This window comes from Lampetra planeri, unplaced genomic scaffold, assembly GCF_965212315.1.
Source record: "Lampetra planeri unplaced genomic scaffold, kcLamPlan1.2.h2 scaffold_137, whole genome shotgun sequence".
In the NCBI taxonomy this organism is placed as follows: domain Eukaryota; kingdom Metazoa; phylum Chordata; class Hyperoartia; order Petromyzontiformes; family Petromyzontidae; genus Lampetra; species Lampetra planeri.
Genome location: NW_027614088.1, coordinates 155,001 through 174,173, shown reverse-complemented (window position 1 = coordinate 174,173; position 19,173 = coordinate 155,001). Strand labels below are relative to the sequence as shown.

General features: G+C 50.8%; 1 long non-coding RNA gene across 1 annotated transcript; it reads right to left on the bottom strand.

The window, feature by feature from the left end:
* Window positions 1-1,226: 1,226 nt before the first annotated feature.
* LOC144739215 (uncharacterized) lies at window positions 1,227-8,343 on the bottom strand. The gene is made up of 3 exons (XR_013589379.1): window positions 8,224-8,343; window positions 5,699-5,917; window positions 1,227-1,847 (listed from the first exon to the last, which is right to left on the bottom strand). It is a non-coding gene; the product is annotated as an uncharacterized LOC144739215 (long non-coding RNA).
* Window positions 8,344-19,173: the final 10,830 nt, after the last annotated feature.

The window sequence follows — 19,173 nt, the reverse complement described above, 5'->3', positions numbered from 1 at the left end:
GGGTTTATTGAAACGGGTTTATTGATACAGGTTCATTGAAACAGGTTTATTGAAACAGTTTTATTGAAACGGGTTTATTGAAACGGGTTTATTTAAACAGGTTTATTGAAACAGTTTTATTGAAACGGGTTTATTGAAACGGGTTTATTGAAACGGGTTTATTGAAACAGGTTTATTGAAACAGGTTTATTAGTAGTGTAGTGTATAGTAGTGTAGTATATAGCAGTGTAGTGTATAGTAGTGTGTAGTGTAGTAGTGTATAGTGTAGTAGTGTATAGTAGTCTATAGTGTAGTGTATTAGTGTAGTGTAGTAGTGTATAGTGTAGTGTATAGTGTAGTTTAGTAGTGTATAGTGTAGTAGTGTAATGTAGTGTATAGTGTAGTAGTGTATTGTGTAGTGTATAGTGTAGTAGTGTATAGTGTAGTAGTGTAAAGTAGTGTAGTGTACAGTGTAGTAGTGTAAAGTAGTGTATTGTGTAGTGTATAGTGTAGTAGTGAATAGTGTAGTAGTGTAAAGTAGTGTAGTGTACAGTGTAGTAGTGTAAAGTAGTGTATTGTGTAGTGTATAGTGTAGTAGTGTATATTGTAATGTATAGTGTAGTGTAGTAGTGTAAAGTAGTGTAGTGTATAGTGTAGTGTATAGTGTAGTGTAGTAGTGTAAAGTAGTGTATAGTGCAGTGTAGTAGTGTATAGTGTAGTAGTGTACAGTGTAGTAGTGTACAGTGTAGTAGTGTATAGTGTAGTGTATAGTGTTCTAGTGTAGTGTATAGTGTAGTGTACAGTGTAGTGTAGTCAGGTGACATGTCATGGGGTCAAGATGGGGGCAGGTGCTGGGCGATGACTTTGCGAGTTTCCTCGTCGATGAAACGCGGAAACGAGACTGAGAAGGCGATAATCAGGTCACCCCTTCCACCACCACTACCACCACTACCACCACTACCACCACCACTACCTCCACCACTACCACCACTACCACCACTACCACCACCACTACCACCACTACCACCACCACTACCTCCACCACTACCACCACTACCACCACTACCACCACTACCACCACGACCTACACTACCACCACCACTACCACCACTACCACCACTACCACCACTACCTCCACCACTACCACCACTACCACCACGACCTCCATTACCACCACCACTACCACCACTACCACCACGACCACCACCACTACCACCACGACCTCCACTACCACCACGACCACCACCACTACCACCACGACCTCCATTACCACCACTATCTCCACTACCACCACTACCCCCACGACCACCACTACCACCACGACCTACACTACCACCACCACCACCACTACCACCACGACCACCACTACCACCACTACCTACACTACCTCCACTACCACCACTACCACCACTACCACCTCCTCCTCCTCGGGGTGGTGGTGTAGGTGCTGTGGGTGGTGGTCGTGTGGGTGCTGTGGGTTGTTGTGTGGGTGGTCGTGTGGGTGGTTGTGTGGGTGGTTGTGTGGGTGCTGTGGGTGGTGGTCGTGTGGGTGGTCGTGTGGGTGGTTGTGTGGGTGGTGTGGATGGTGGTGGTGGTGTGGGTGGTTGTGTGGGTGGTGTGGGTGGTTGTGTTGGTGGTGTGGATGGTGGTGGTTGTGTGGGTGGTCGTGTGGGTGGTTGTGTGGGTGGTGGTGGTGTGGGTGGTGTGGGTGGTGGTGTGGGTGGTTGTGTGGGTGCTGTGGGTGGTTGTGTGGGGAGCCCTTCTCCCCGTAGACGCTTGACCGTGATGGGGGTCAGTACGGATCGGCACGGCAGCGGGAGAATTCGGCCGGAGAGCGTGGGGACAGACACCGTGCACCCACACAGAGCCTACGTAGACACACACATAGACACACAGACATAGACACACACACACACACAGACACACAGACACACACAGACACACTCACTCACTCACTACTCACACACAGAGACTCATCACTCACTCACTACTCACACACACACACAGAGACACACAGACACACACACACAGACACACACACAGACACACACACACAGACACACACACAGACACACAGACACACACACACAGACACACACACAGATACTCACACACAGACACACACATAGACACACAGACACACACATAGACACACACATAGACACACACATAGACACACACACACATAGACACACACAGACACACAGACACACACACATAGACACACACATAGACACACACACAGACACACACACAGACACACACATAGACACACACATAGACACACACACACAGACACACAGACACACACATAGACACACACACAGACACACACATAGACACACACATAGACACACACACACAGACACACACACACAGACACACACAGACACACACACATAGACACACACACAGACACACACATAGACACACACATAGACACACACACAGACACACACAGACACACACAGACACACACACATAGACACACACACAGACACACACATAGACACACACATAGACACACACACACACAGAGCGTGGGGACAGACACGGTGCACCCGCACAGAGCCTACGTAGACACACACACACACACAGACATACACATAGACATACACATAGACACACACACAGACACACACAGACACATACATAGACACACACATAGACACACACACAGACAGACACACACACACAGACACCTAGACACACAGACAGACACACACAGACACACACACAGACACACACAGACACACACACAGACACATAGACACACACACACACAGACACACACACAGACATACACACACACACACAGACACACACACACATAGACACACACACACACAGACACACACACACAGACACACACACAGACACACACACATAGACACACACACACACAGACACACACACACACAGACACACACACAGACACACACACAGAGACACACAGACACACACACACAGAGCGCGGGGACAGACACGGTGCACCCGCACAGAGCCTACGTAGACACACACACAGACACTTAGACACACACATACACATAGACACACACATAGACATACACACACACATAGACACACACTTAGATACACACTTAGACACACACACACTTAGACAGACACACACACACATAGACATAGACACACAGACACATACACACACACACAGACACACACACACATAGACACATAGACACACACACAGACACACACACAGACACACACACACATAGACACACACACATACACACACACATAGACATACACAGACACACACACACATAGACACATAGACACACACACAGACACACACACACAGACACACACACACAGACACACACACACAGACACACACACACAGACACACACAGACACACACACATAGACACACACTGACCGAGCAACCCAACGTGTTCCTACCAGCTCCCTCCACAGCAGGAATGTGTTTTTCTGGTGAGTTTTGATGTAATTTCTCTGTTCACAGAGGTTACAGTTAAACAGGTCCCTGCGGGGTGGGCTGGTAGGAACGAATAACCAAATAATATAAACATCATGTATTATTACACTTGTTTAGCCAGGAAAGCCCCACTGAGTCTAAAGGCTTTTGTAGGGTCCTGCCAAGTGTTTGCAGTAGGGGGCGAAGTTGCTACACCTAATCGGACGATACGAAGGGAGAGTTTGAGGCCTAGTTCTAGGCTTTAGGCCTAGCTGTAGGCTTTAGGCCGCTGTGAGTTAATTTTTAATTTAAATGTTTTAATTATTTATGTAAAAGCTTTAAACGTAAATGTTTCTATTTAAAAACATCAGGGAATATAACATTGTTAAACATTAACTCCCTTGCACACACGCGGGGGTACGATACGAAGGGAGAGTTTGAGGCCTAGTTCTAGGCTTTAGGCCTAGCTGTAGGTTTTAGGCCGCTGTGAGTTAATTTTTTATTTAAATGTTTTAATTAAAAACTATCTCAGGGAATTATAAGGGAATGTTACACTTGTTTAGCCAGGAAAGCCTCACTGAGTGTAAAGGTTTTTGTAGGGTCCTGCCAAGTGTTTGCAGTAGGGGGCGATGTTGCTACACGGATGGACGGACGGACGGACGGACAATATAATCTATTGTAGGCTGGTTCACTTCGTTCCTACCAGTACGAGTCACTTAAATTACTTGATACATACTTGATTTGAAACTTTCGCGACTGCTGCATGAATCCATATACTCTTTGGTTCTTTCGGTAAAGAAGACGGGTTTGCCAGAAGATATTTCAAAACTAGCCGACCATTGTCGAAATACCACTTATTTTCTTGTGGAGAGGTGTCTCACCATTGGAACTGCAGGTATTGTGGTCTATGCAAACATGACTCCTTGTAAAAAAGGTGTCAGTTTTGTTGCCAGATGGAAGGGTAAAAAACAATTATCATATTTTGCTACTGGCAAATGAGGTTCCAATGGTGTAAATGCTTTACCCCGAGCTCTCATACTCTGATGGTGCGTTGTCTTTGAGTTGTGCGCTTTTTGGCGTCATCTGGTCCAACACCATGTGAGACTAGGCTCTAAGGAAAGCTGTCTCGGGTGTGGACCAATCAACTTCAAGGACCATGTGAGACTAGGCTCTAAGGAAAGCTGTCTCGGGTGTGGACCAATCAGCTTCAAGGACCATGTGAGACTAGGCTCTAAGGAAAGCTGTCTCGGGTGTGGACCAATCAACTTCAAGGACCATGTGAGACTAGGCTCTAAGGAAAGCTGTCTCGGGTGTGGACCAATCAACTTCAAGGACCATGTGAGACTAGGTTCTAAGGAAAGCTGTCTCGGGTGTGGACCAATCAACTTCAAGGACCATGTGAGACTAGGTTCTAAGGAAAGCTGTCTCGGGTGTGGACCAATCAACTTCAAGGACCAAGTGAGACTGGGCTCTAAGGAAAGCTGTCTCGGGTGTGGACCAATCAACTTCAAGGACCATGTGAGACTAGGCTCTAAGGAAAGCTGTCTCGGGTGTGGACCAATCAGCTTCAAGAACCATGTGAGACTAGGTTCTAAGGAAAGCTGTCTCGGGTGTGGACCAATCAACTTCAAGGACCAAGTGAGACTGGGCTCTAAGGAAAGCTGTCTCGGGTGTGGACCAATCAACTTCAATGACCAAGTGAGACTGGGCTCTAAGGAAAGCTGTCTCGGGTGTGGACCAATCAACTTCAAGGACCATGTGAGACTAGGCTCTAAGGAAAGCTGTCTCGGGTGTGGACCAATCAACTTCAAGGACCAAGTGAGACTGGGCTCTAAGGAAAGCTGTCTCGGGTGTGGACCAATCAACTTCAATGACCAAGTGAGACTGGGCTCTAAGGAAAGCTGTCTCGGGTGTGGACCAATCAGCTTCAAGGACCATGTGAGACTAGGTTCTAAGGAAAGCTGTCTCGGGTGTGGACCAATCAACTTCAAGGACCATGTGAGACTAGGCTCTAAGGAAAGCTGTCTCGGGTGTGGACCAATCAGCTTCAAGGACCATGTGAGACTAGGCTCTAAGGAAAGCTGTCTCGGGTGTGGACCAATCAACTTCAAGGACAGTGCACATACATTATCAGAGTTATGTGTTTTGTTTGCATTACGACTGCAGGTATTGTGGTCTATGCAAACATGACTCCTTGTAAAAAAGGTGTCAGTTTTGTTGCCAGATAGAAGGGTAAAGAACCAATTATCAGTAGTAATAGTAGTTAGTGTGTCTCACCTCTGCGAGACTGATGTGCGCCGTGTAGATGAGATTCGCCCCATCCCTGGTGAAGTGAGCGTGTGGCAGTATCTTCAGCACCACCTCCATCATCATCATCGCCGCATCGCCACCGTCGCCACCATCACCACCATCATCGCCACCACCATCGCCACCATCATCGCCATCACGGGCAGGGCGAGCGATTAACCGACAGCCATCGACAGCACCAACAGGCACCTGGGGATAAGAGTGGAGGTTGGATCCATGTGTAATGTGAGAATATATCCGGGTCGTTGACGGATTACAACTCGTCACGATGATTGGCTCTGCCCACAGCCAATGGGGGGGAAGCCTAGGGGCGTGGCCCTGACGTGATGGAAAGGTGACAGCTGCAAGTAGATGATTGGTCCTGCTGGCTTTGGCCACAGCCAATGGGTGGACGAGTTAGGGGCGTGGCCCTGACGTGATGGAAAGGTGACAGCTGCAAGTAGATGATTGGTCCTGCTGGCTTTGGCCTCAGCCAATGGGTGGACGAGTTAGGGGCGTGGCCCTGACGTGATGGAAAGGTGACAGCTGCAAGTAGATGATTGGTCCTGCTGGCTTTGGCCTCAGCCAATGGGTGGACGAGTTAGGGGCGTGGCCCTGACGTGATGGAAAGGTGACAGCTGCAAGTAGATGATTGGTTCTGCTGGCTTTGGCCTCAGCCAATGGGTGGACGAGTTAGGGGCGTGGCCCTGACGTCACGGGAAGGTGACAGCTGCAAGTAGATGATTGGTTCTGCTGGCTTTGGCCTCAGCCAATGGGTGGACGAGTTAGGGGCGTGGCCCTGACGTCACGGGAAGGTGACAGCTGCAAGTAGATGATTGGTTCTGCTGGCTTTGGCCTCAGCCAATGGGTGGACGAGTTAGGGGCGTGGCCCTGACGTCACGGGAAGGTGACAGCTGCAAGTAGATGATTGGTTCTGCTGGCTTTGGCCTCAGCCAATGGGTGGACGAGTTAGGGGCGTGGCCCTGACGTCATGGAAAGGTGACAGCTGCAAGTAGATGATTGGCCCTGCTGGCTTTGGCCTCAGCCAATGGGTGGACGAGTTAGGGGCGTGGCCCTGACGTCACGGGAAGGTGACAGCTGCAAGTAGATGATTGGTTCTGCTGGCTTTGGCCTCAGCCAATGGGTGGACGAGTTAGGGGCGTGGCCCTGACGTCATGGAAAGGTGACAGCTGCAAGTAGATGATTGGCCCTGCTGGCTTTGGCCTCAGCCAATGGGTGGACGAGTTAGGGGCGTGGCCCTGACGTCACGGGAAGGTGACAGCTGCAAGTAGATGATTGGTTCTGCTGGCTTTGGCCTCAGCCAATGGGTGGACGAGTTAGGGGCGTGGCCCTGACGTCATGGAAAGGTGACAGCTGCAAGTAGATGATTGGCCCTGCTGGCTTTGGCCTCAGCCAATGGGGAGACGAGTTAGGGGCGTGGTCACGGGAGCTTACGAGGGAGCCTGGAATATTCCACGGAGGCTAACCAGGATTGGTGGAAACGTACCACGTGACCCGGGGATTAAATAGGGGTGGAGACGAACGACACGGGGGTCAGAACGGGAACGAACGGAGGAAGGGGGCCACGCGGGAGCGGGGCTCCGGATTGCCACGTGGTCCAGGCTGCCACGTGGTCCAGCCTGGACCACGTGGCAGTGCGTCTCTCTCTCTCTATCTGTCCCTCTCACGCTGTCTGTCAGCAGCGGGAAGGAAAGCTGTAACGCAAAGTTGAATAAAATACCGGATTCCAGAAGTCGCCTCAACGACATTTATTACACATGGTTATGGCGTGGAGGGTAACTACGAGACAGACACAGTCACTACAACAACAACAACAACAACCGCCATTCGCCACTAAGTGGCAGTGACGTCACCACGACGCTTGTGCCAGGCCATGTGTGTGTGTGTCTGTGTGTGTGTCTGTGTGTGTATCTGTGTGTGTGTCTGTGTCTGTGTGTGTGTCTATGTGTGTGTCTGTGTGTGTGTCTGTGTGTCTGTGTGTGTATCTGTGTGTGTGAGTGTCTGTGTGTGTGTGTCTGTGTGTGTATCTGTGTGTGTGAGTGTCTGCGTGTGTGTCTATGTGTGTGTCTGTGTGTGTATCTGTGTGTGTGTCTGTGTGTGTGTCTGCGTGTGTGTCTGTCTGTGTGTGTATCTGTGTGTGTGTCTGTGTGTGTGTCTATGTGTGTGTCTGTGTGTGTGTCTGTGTGTCTGTGTGTGTATCTGTGTGTGTGAGTGTCTGTGTGTGTGTGTCTGTGTGTGTATCTGTGTGTGTGAGTGTCTGCGTGTGTGTCTGTGTGTGTGTGTCTATGTGTGTGTCTGTGTGTGTATCTGTGTGTGTCTGTGTGTGTGTGTGTGTATCTGTGTGTGTGTCTGTGTGTGTGTCTATGTGTGTGTCTGTGTGTGTGTCCGTGTGTGTGTGTGTATCTGTGTGTGTGTCCGCGTGTCTGTGTGTGTGTGTCTGTGTGTCTGTTCGTGTGTCTGTGTGTGTGTCTGTGTGTGCTCGTCTGCCTCGTCACCTGCACGGACATCTTTGTCCGTCTGCTGTGTCCGTGTCTGCCCCGCGTCTCCACGGACAAAGTCTTGGTGGTGCCCGTCAGCAGATCCTCCAGAGACACGGAAACAACCTCGGTGACAGGAGCCTGGAGACACACACACAGTGACACACAGTGACACACAGTGACACACACACAGTGACACACACACACACAGATACACAGTGACACACAGTGACACACACACAGTGACACACACACAGTGACACACACACAGTGACACACACACACAGTGACACACACACAGTGACACAGTGACAAAAGATCCCCCGTATAGCCTTAACAGACTGTAGGGGCAAGTGCTGTTAGCGAGCACCTATGAAGGCCGGAACGGTACACGAGGGGGTGGGTGGCCAGCGCCACGCCCGACCGCCTTTGTCTCCCCAGTGGCGATGTTTACACACCGCACCAGGTACTCATTTAAGGCTGAGTCGACCTAGGGGAGGCCCAGGACCGGTTCAGATAATCGTCACTGGTGTTAGCCGTGAGCGGGAATCGAACTCGGGTCGCCGGGTTCATAGCGCAGCGCGCTAACCGCTACACTACCGTCACTGTGTGTGTCACACAGTGACACACACAGTGACACACACAGTGACACACACAGTGACACAGTGACACACACACACAGTGACACACACACACAGTGACACACACACAGTGACACACACAGTGACACACACACACAGTGACACACACACACAGTGACACACACACAGTGACACACGCACACAGTGACACACACACAGTGACACAGTGACACACACACAGTGACACACACACAGTGACACACACACAGTGACACAGTGACACACACACAGTGACACACACACAGTGACACACACACAGTGACACAGTGACACACACACAGTGACACACACACAGTGACACAGTGACACACACACAGTGACACACACACAGTGACACAGTGACACACACACAGTGACACACACACAGTGACACAGTGACACACACACAGTGACACACACACAGTGACACACACACAGTGACACAGTGACACACACACAGTGACACACACACACAGTGACACACACACACAGTGACACACACAGTGACACACACAGACACACACAGTGACACACACAGTGGCACACACACAGTGACACACACACAGTGACACACACACACAGTGACACACACACAGTGACACACACACACAGTGACACACACAGACACACACAGTGACACACACAGACACACACAGTGACACACACACACAGTGACACACACACAGTGACACAGTGACACACACACAGTGACACAGTGACACACACACAGTGACACAGTGACACACACACAGTGACACACACACAGTGACACAGTGACACACACACAGTGACACACACACAGTGACACACACACAGTGACACACACACACAGTGACACACACAGTGACACACACAGACACACACAGTGACACACACAGTGGCACACACACAGTGACACACACACACAGTGACACACACACACAGTGACACACACAGTGACACACACACACAGTGACACACACAGACACACACAGTGACACACACAGACACACAGTGACACACACACACAGTGACACACACAGTGACACACACACAGTGACTCACACACACACAGTGACACACACACACAGTGACACACACACACAGTGACACACACACAGTGACACACACACAGTGACACACACACAGTGACACACACACAGTGACACACACACACAGTGACACACACACAGTGACACACGCACACAGTGACACACACACAGTGACACAGTGACACACACACAGTGACACACACACAGTGACACACACACAGTGACACAGTGACACACACACAGTGACACACACACAGTGACACACACACAGTGACACAGTGACACACACACAGTGACACACACACAGTGACACAGTGACACACACACAGTGACACACACACAGTGACACAGTGACACACACACAGTGACACACACACAGTGACACAGTGACACACACACAGTGACACACACACAGTGACACACACACAGTGACACAGTGACACACACACAGTGACACACACACACAGTGACACACACACACAGTGACACACACAGTGACACACACAGACACACACAGTGACACACACAGTGGCACACACACAGTGACACACACACAGTGACACACACACACAGTGACACACACACAGTGACACACACACACAGTGACACACACAGACACACACAGTGACACACACAGACACACACAGTGACACACACACACAGTGACACACACACAGTGACACAGTGACACACACACAGTGACACAGTGACACACACACAGTGACACAGTGACACACACACAGTGACACACACACAGTGACACAGTGACACACACACAGTGACACACACACAGTGACACACACACAGTGACACACACACACAGTGACACACACACACAGTGACACACACAGTGACACACACAGACACACACAGTGACACACACAGTGGCACACACACAGTGACACACACACACAGTGACACACACACACAGTGACACACACAGTGACACACACACACAGTGACACACACAGACACACACAGTGACACACACAGACACACAGTGACACACACACACAGTGACACACACAGTGACACACACACAGTGACTCACACACACACAGTGACACACACACACAGTGACACACACACACAGTGACACACACACAGTGACACACACACAGTGACACACACAGTGACACACACACAGTGACACACACACAGTGACACACACACACACACACAGATACACAGTGACACACACACAGTGACACACACACACAGTGACACACACAGATACACAGTGACACACACAGTGACACACAAACACAGTGACACACACACAGTGACACACACAGACACACACACAGACACATACAGACACACACACAGTGACACACACAGACACACACAGACACTCACACACACAGATACACAGTGACACACACACACAGTGACACACAAACACAGTGACACACACACACAGTGACACACACACACAGTGACACACACACACACACACAGTGACACACACACAGACACACAGTGACACACACACAGTGACACACACAGTGACACAGACACACAGACACAGTGACACACACAGTGACACACACACAGACACACACAAACACACAGACACAGTGACACACACACAAACAGATACACAGACCACGTGACGGTGGAGGTGGTGATGGAGGTGGTGGTGGTGGTGGAGGTGGTGGAGGTGGTGGTGAGGAGGTGGTGGTGGAGGTGGTGGTGGAGGTGGTGGTGGAGGTGGTGGAGGTGAAGGTGGTGGAGGTGGTGGTGGAGGTGGAGATAGTGGAGGTGGAGGTGGGGGTGGAGGTGGTGGTGGTGGTGGTGGTGGAGATAGTTTAGGAGGTGGTGGTGGTGGAGGTGGTGGCGGAGATAGTGGAGGTGGTGGTGGTGGTGGAGGTGGTGGTGGAGGTGGGGGTGGAGGTGGTGGAGGTGAAGGTGGTGGAGGTGGTGGTGAGGAGGTGGTGGTGGAGGTGGAGGTGGAGATAGTGGAGGTGGTGGAGATAGTGGAGGAGGTGGTGGTGGTGGAGGTGGTGGCGGAGATAGTGGAGGTGGTGGTGGTGGAGGTGGTGGTGGAGGTGGTGGTGGAGGTGGTGGAGGTGAAGGTGGTGGAGGTGGTGGTGAGGAGGTGGTGGTGGAGGTGGAGATAGTGGAGATAGTGGAGGTGGAGGTGGAGGTGGTGGTGGAGGTGGTGGTGGTGGAGATGGTGGTGGTGATGGTGGTGGAGATAGTGGAGGTGGTGGAGATAGTGGAGGTGGTGGTGGTGGAGGTGGTGGTGGAGGTGGTGGAGGTGAAGGTGGTGGTGAGGAGGTGGTGGTGAGGAGGTGGTGGTGGAGGTGGAGGTGGTGGAGATAGTGGAGGTGGTGGTGAGGAGGTGGTGGTGGAGGTGGAGGTGGTGGAGATAGTGGAGGTGGTGGTGAGGAGGTGGTGGTGGAGGTGGAGGTGGAGATAGTGGAGGTGGAGGTGGAGGTGGGGGTGGAGGTGGTGGTGGTGGAGATGGTGGTGGTGATGGTGGTGGAGATAGTGGAGGTGGTGGAGATAGTGGAGAAGGTGGTGGTGGTGGAGGTGGTGGTGGTGGTGGTGGTGGTGGAGGTGTATCTATTGTTGTTGTTAGGGTTGGTGTTGTGGTTGTTGTTATTGTTGTTATTGATGTTGTTGTTGTTGTTGTGGTTGTTGTGGTTGCGTCAGCTACCTGTGGTGGTGGTGGTGGTGGTGGAGACGGTGAGTGGGCTGTGCTTTGTGGTCGTCTTCTGAGTAGACGCAGACACAGACACAAAGAGGATCACCACCACCACGGTCACCACCACCACCATCACTACCACCACCACCACCAGTCACCCTGACACCACCACCACTACCACCACCACCACCACCACTTCCTCCACCATCACCACCACCACCACTACCACCCCCACCACTACCACCACCACAGTCACCCTGACACCACCACTACCGCCACCACCACCACTACCACCACCACCACTACCAACACCACCACCAACCACCACTACCACCACCATTACCACCACCACCACTACCTCCACCACCACCACCACTACCACCACCACAGTCACCACTACCACCACCACCACCACTACCTCCACCACCACCACCACCGCCACCACCACCACTACCACCACCATTACCACCACCACCACTACCTCCACCACCACCACCACTACCACCACCACAGTCACCCTGACACCACCACAGTCACCACCACCACTACCACCACTACCACCACCACCACCACCACTACCTCCACCACCACCACCACCGCCACCACCACAGTCACCCTGACACCACCACCGTATTCACCCTGGAGGTGACACCCACACACACTCATACAGTGAGGGAAAAAAGTATTTGATCCCCTGCTGATTGTGTACGTTTGCCCACTGACAAAGAAATGCTCAGTCTATAATTTTAATGGTCGGTTTATTTGAACAGTGATAGAGACAGAATAACAACAACAAAATCCAGAAAAAACGCTTGTCAAATATGTTATAAATTGATTTGCATTTTAATGAGGGAAATAAGTATTTGACCCCCTCTCAATCAGAAAGATTTCTGGCTCCCAGGTGTCTTTTCTACAGGTAATGAGCTGCGATTAGGAGCACACTCTTAAAGGGAGTGCTCCTAATCTCAGCTTGTTACCTGTACAAAAGACACCTGTTCACAGAAGCAATCAATCAATCAATCAGATTCCAAACTCTCCACCATGGCCAAGACCAAAGGGCTCTCCAAGGATGTCAGGCACAAGATTGTAGACCTACACAAGGCTGGATTGGGCTACAAGACCATCGCCAAGCACCTTGGTGAGAAGGTGACAACAGTCGGTGCGATTGTTCGCAAATGGAAGAAACACAAAAGAACTGTCAATCTCCCTCGGCCTGGGGCTCCATGCAAGATCTCTCCTCGTGGAGTTGCAATGATCGTGAGAACGGTGAGGAATCAGCCCAGAACTACACGGGAGGATCTTGTCAATGATCTCAAGGCAAGCGTACAAAATCAACAGGGGATCAAATACTTTTTTTCCCTCACTGTATGCACAGACACGTAGCGCAATGTCCATCGTCACCACCATCATCACCACCACCATCGTCGTCACCACCACCATCACCACCACCACAACCAACGCCACCACCAATACCACCACCATCACCACCACCACTATCACCACCACCATCACAACCACCACCATCACCACTACCACCACTACCACCACTATCACCACCGCCACCACCACCATCACCACCACTACCACCACCACTACCACCACCACTACCACCACCACAACATCACCACCACTACATCACCACCACCACTACCACCATTACCACCACCACCAACTTGCCTGTGCTTCCCGAAGCCGCAGAATCTGGTGAACGGCGACGCTGGAGGCGACGGCGACTCCCCGCCGTGCCCATCCCACCCGGAGCGGCGACTCAGAGGGTCTCTCATCCTCCCCCATCCACCGCCACCACCACCGCCACCACCACCACCGCCACCACCGCCACCACCACCGCCACCACCGCCGTCGCTCGGCGGCCGCGGGAACCCGCGGGGCGACGGCGACGCTGCCCCGGGGGCGTGACGTTGCCCGGACGAGCCCCCAAAATTTCGCGAGAACGGCCGCTCCGGGTCGAGGGAGAGGAAGGGGAAGAAGAGGAAAGACGAGGAGGAGGTGGAGGGGAAAGGGGATGAGGAGGAGGAAGGGTCCCCGGCGTTGAAGAACGACGAGAAGGAGGAGAAGGAGGAGGGAGCCGAGAAGAAGGGGGACGTTTGGGACCCGCCCGGGTGAAAGAACGGGTCCCGGAACCCAAACGGGTGGGCAAAGGGGGACGTTTGGGACCCGCCGGGGTGAAAGAAGGGGTCTCCCATGCCGCTCCGGCGAGAGTGGGCAGATGAGGGGGGTCCCCCGGGGTAGCCGAGGGGGTCCGCTGACCCGCCCTGGTGAAAGGAGGGAGACATTTGGGACCCCAGGAGAGAGCGGGGAGGGAGGGGGGGGGGGAGAAATCTGGGGGTCCGCTGGGGTAGTTGAAGGGGGTGTCCAAAGACGCCGCCCTGGTGAGAGGGGGTAGCTGAGTGGGGTCCGCCGGGGTAGATGAGGGGGTTTCCGGAGACGGGGATCTCCGCTGGAGGGGAGGGCGTTGGATGGGGAGGAAAGGTTAGGGGAGAGGGGCGTGGTGGGTGTGTGTGGTGTGTGTGGTGTGTGTGTGGTGTGTGTAGTGTGTGTGGTGTGTGTGTCTGTGTGTGTCTGTGTGTGTCCGTGTGTGTGTCTGTGGGTATCTATGTGTGTGTGTCTCGATGTTACTGTGTCTGTGTGTGTCTGTATGTCTCTATGCTACTGGTGTGTCTGTGTGGGTCTGTGTGTGTGTCTCTATGTTACACAGACACACACAGACACACACACAGAAACACACACACAGACACGCACACAAACACACACACACAGACACACACACAGACACACACAGACACACACACAGACACACACACACACACAGACACACACACAGACACACACACACACACAAATACAGACACACACACAGACACACACACAGACACACACACAGACACACACACAGACAGACACACACTGACACACACAAATACAGACACAGACACACACACAGACACACACACAGACACACACAGACACACACAGACACACACAGACACACACAGACACACACACACACACAGACACACACACACACAGACGTAGACTCACCTCTAGCACGTTGCGATGACCTCAATCACTCCGTTTCTTCCCCCAGTACCTCCCCTGGCAAAACTCTCTCTCTTATCTCTCTCTTTGTATCTCCCTCCCTGTGTATGTCTCTCCCTCCGTGTGTCTCTCTCTGTCTCTCTCTCTGTCTCTCTGTCTGTGTCTCTGTGTCTCTCTCTGTCTCTCTGTTTATCTCTCTGTGTGTCTCTCTGTGTCTCTCTCTCTCTGTGTGTCTCTCTCTCTCTATCTCTCTGTCTCTCTCTCTCTGTCTCTCACTTGTCTATCTCCCTCTCTGTGTATCTCTCCCTCCCTGTGTGTCTCTCTCTCTCTGTCTCTCTCTGTGTCTCTCTCTCTGTGTGTGTGTCTTTCTCTCTCTCTGTGTCTCTGTGTGTCTCTCTCTCTCTCTCTCCCACTCTCTTGACGCCCTCTGCATCTGTCCCGTGTCTAAATTTGTCCCAAAAGCCTGGCACGTGTAATAGCCCCCACACACACACAGACAGAGACACACAGTTACACACACACACACACAGACACACACACAGATACACACACACACACACAGTTACACACACACACACACAGATACACACAGATACACACACAGTTACACAGACACACAGACACACACACACACAGATACACACACAGATACACACACACACAGTTACACACACACACACACAGATACACACAGATACACACACAGATACACACACACACAGTTACACACACACACACAGATACACACACACAGACACACACACACAGTTACACACACACACACACAGATACACACAGATACACACAGTTACACACACACACAGACACACACACACACAGATACACACACAGATACACACACACACAGTTACACACACACACACAGACACACACACACAGACACACACACACAGACAGACACACACACACAGTGACACACACACACAGTTACACACACACACACAGACACACACACACAGACACACACACACAGACAGACACACACACAGTGACACACACACACAGTTACACACACACACACAGACACACACACACACAGACACACACACACAGACAGACACACACACACAGTTACACACACACACAGACACACACACACACACACACAGACACACACAGACACACACACAGTTACACACACACACACAGTTACACACACACACACACACAGACACACACACACACACACAGACACACACACACACATACACAGTTACACACACACACACACACACAGATACACATAGTTACACACACACACAGTTACACACACAGACACACACACACACACACAGAGACACACACAGACACACACAGACACACACAGACACACACACACACATAGACACACACACAGACACACACATAGAGACACACACACAGAGACACACACACAGAGACACACACATAGAGACACACACACAGAGACACACAGACACAGAGACACACAGACACACACAGTTACACACACACACACACAGACACACACACACACAGACACACACACACACAGACACACACACACACAGATACACACACACACAGACACACACAGACACACACAGTTACACACACACACACACAGACACACACACACACAGACACACACACACACAGATACACACACACACAGACACACACAGACACACACAGTTACACACACACACACAGACACACAGTTACACACACACACACAGTTACACACACACAGTTACACACACACACAGTTACACACACACAGTTACACACACACAGTTACACACACACACAGACACACACACACAGTTACACACACACACAGTTACACACACAGACACACACAGTTACACACACAGTTACACACACACACAGACACACACAGACACACACACAGACACACACACACACACAGTTACACACACACACAGACACACACACACAGTTACACACACACACAGTTACACACACAGACACACACAGTTACACACACAGTTACACACACACACAGACACACACACAGTTACACACACACACAGACACACACAAACACACACACAGACACACACACACACACAGTTACACACACACAGTTACTCACACACAGATACACACACAGTTACACACACACAGTTACACACACACACAGTTACACACACACACACAGTTACACACACACAGTTACACACACACACACAGTTACACACACAGATACACACACACACACAGTTACACACACACAGATACACACATAGTTACACACACACACACAGTTACACACACAGATACACACACACACACAGTTACACACACACAGATACACACATAGTTACACACACACACACAGTTACACACACAGATACACACACACACAGTTACACACACACACACAATTACACACACACACACAGTTACACACACACACACAGTTACACACACAGTGACACACACACACAGTTACACACACAGATACACACACACACAGTTACACACACACACACAGTTACACACACAGTGACACACACACACAGTTACACACACAGATACACACACACACAGTTACACACACACAGATACACACACACAGTTACACACACACACACAGTTACACACACACACACAGTTACACACACACAGTTACACACACACACACAGTTACACACACATAGTTACACACACACACACAGTTACACACACAGATACACACACACACAGTTACACACACACACACAGTTACACACACACACACAGTTACACACACACACACAGTTACACACACAGTGACACACACACACAGTTACACACACAGATACACACACACACAGTTACACACACACAGTTACACACACAGTTACACACACATAGTTACACACACACACAGTTACACACACACACACAGTTACACACACAGATACACACACACACAGTTACACACACACACACACAGTTACACACACACACAGTTACACACACACACACAGTTACACACACAGATACACACACACACAGTTACACACACACACACAGTTACACACACAGATACACACACACACAGTTACACACACACACAGATACACACACACAGACACACACACACAGACACAGACACACACAGTCACACACACACACACAGACACACACACACAGTTACACACACACACAGTGACACACACACAGTTACACACACACACAGTTACACACACACACACAGTTACACACACACACACACAGACACACACACACAGTGACACACACACACAGACACACACACACAGTTACACACACACACACAGTTACACACACACACACACAGACACACACACACAGTGACACACACACAGTTACACACACACAGTTACACACACACACAGTTACACACACACAGTTACACACACACACACAGTTACACACACACACACACAGACACACACACACAGTGACACACACACAGTGACACACACACAGTTACACACACACACAGTTACACACACACACACAGTCACACACACACACACACAGACACACACACACAGTTACACACACACACACAGTTACACACACACACACACAGACACACACACACAGTGACACACACACAGTTACACACACA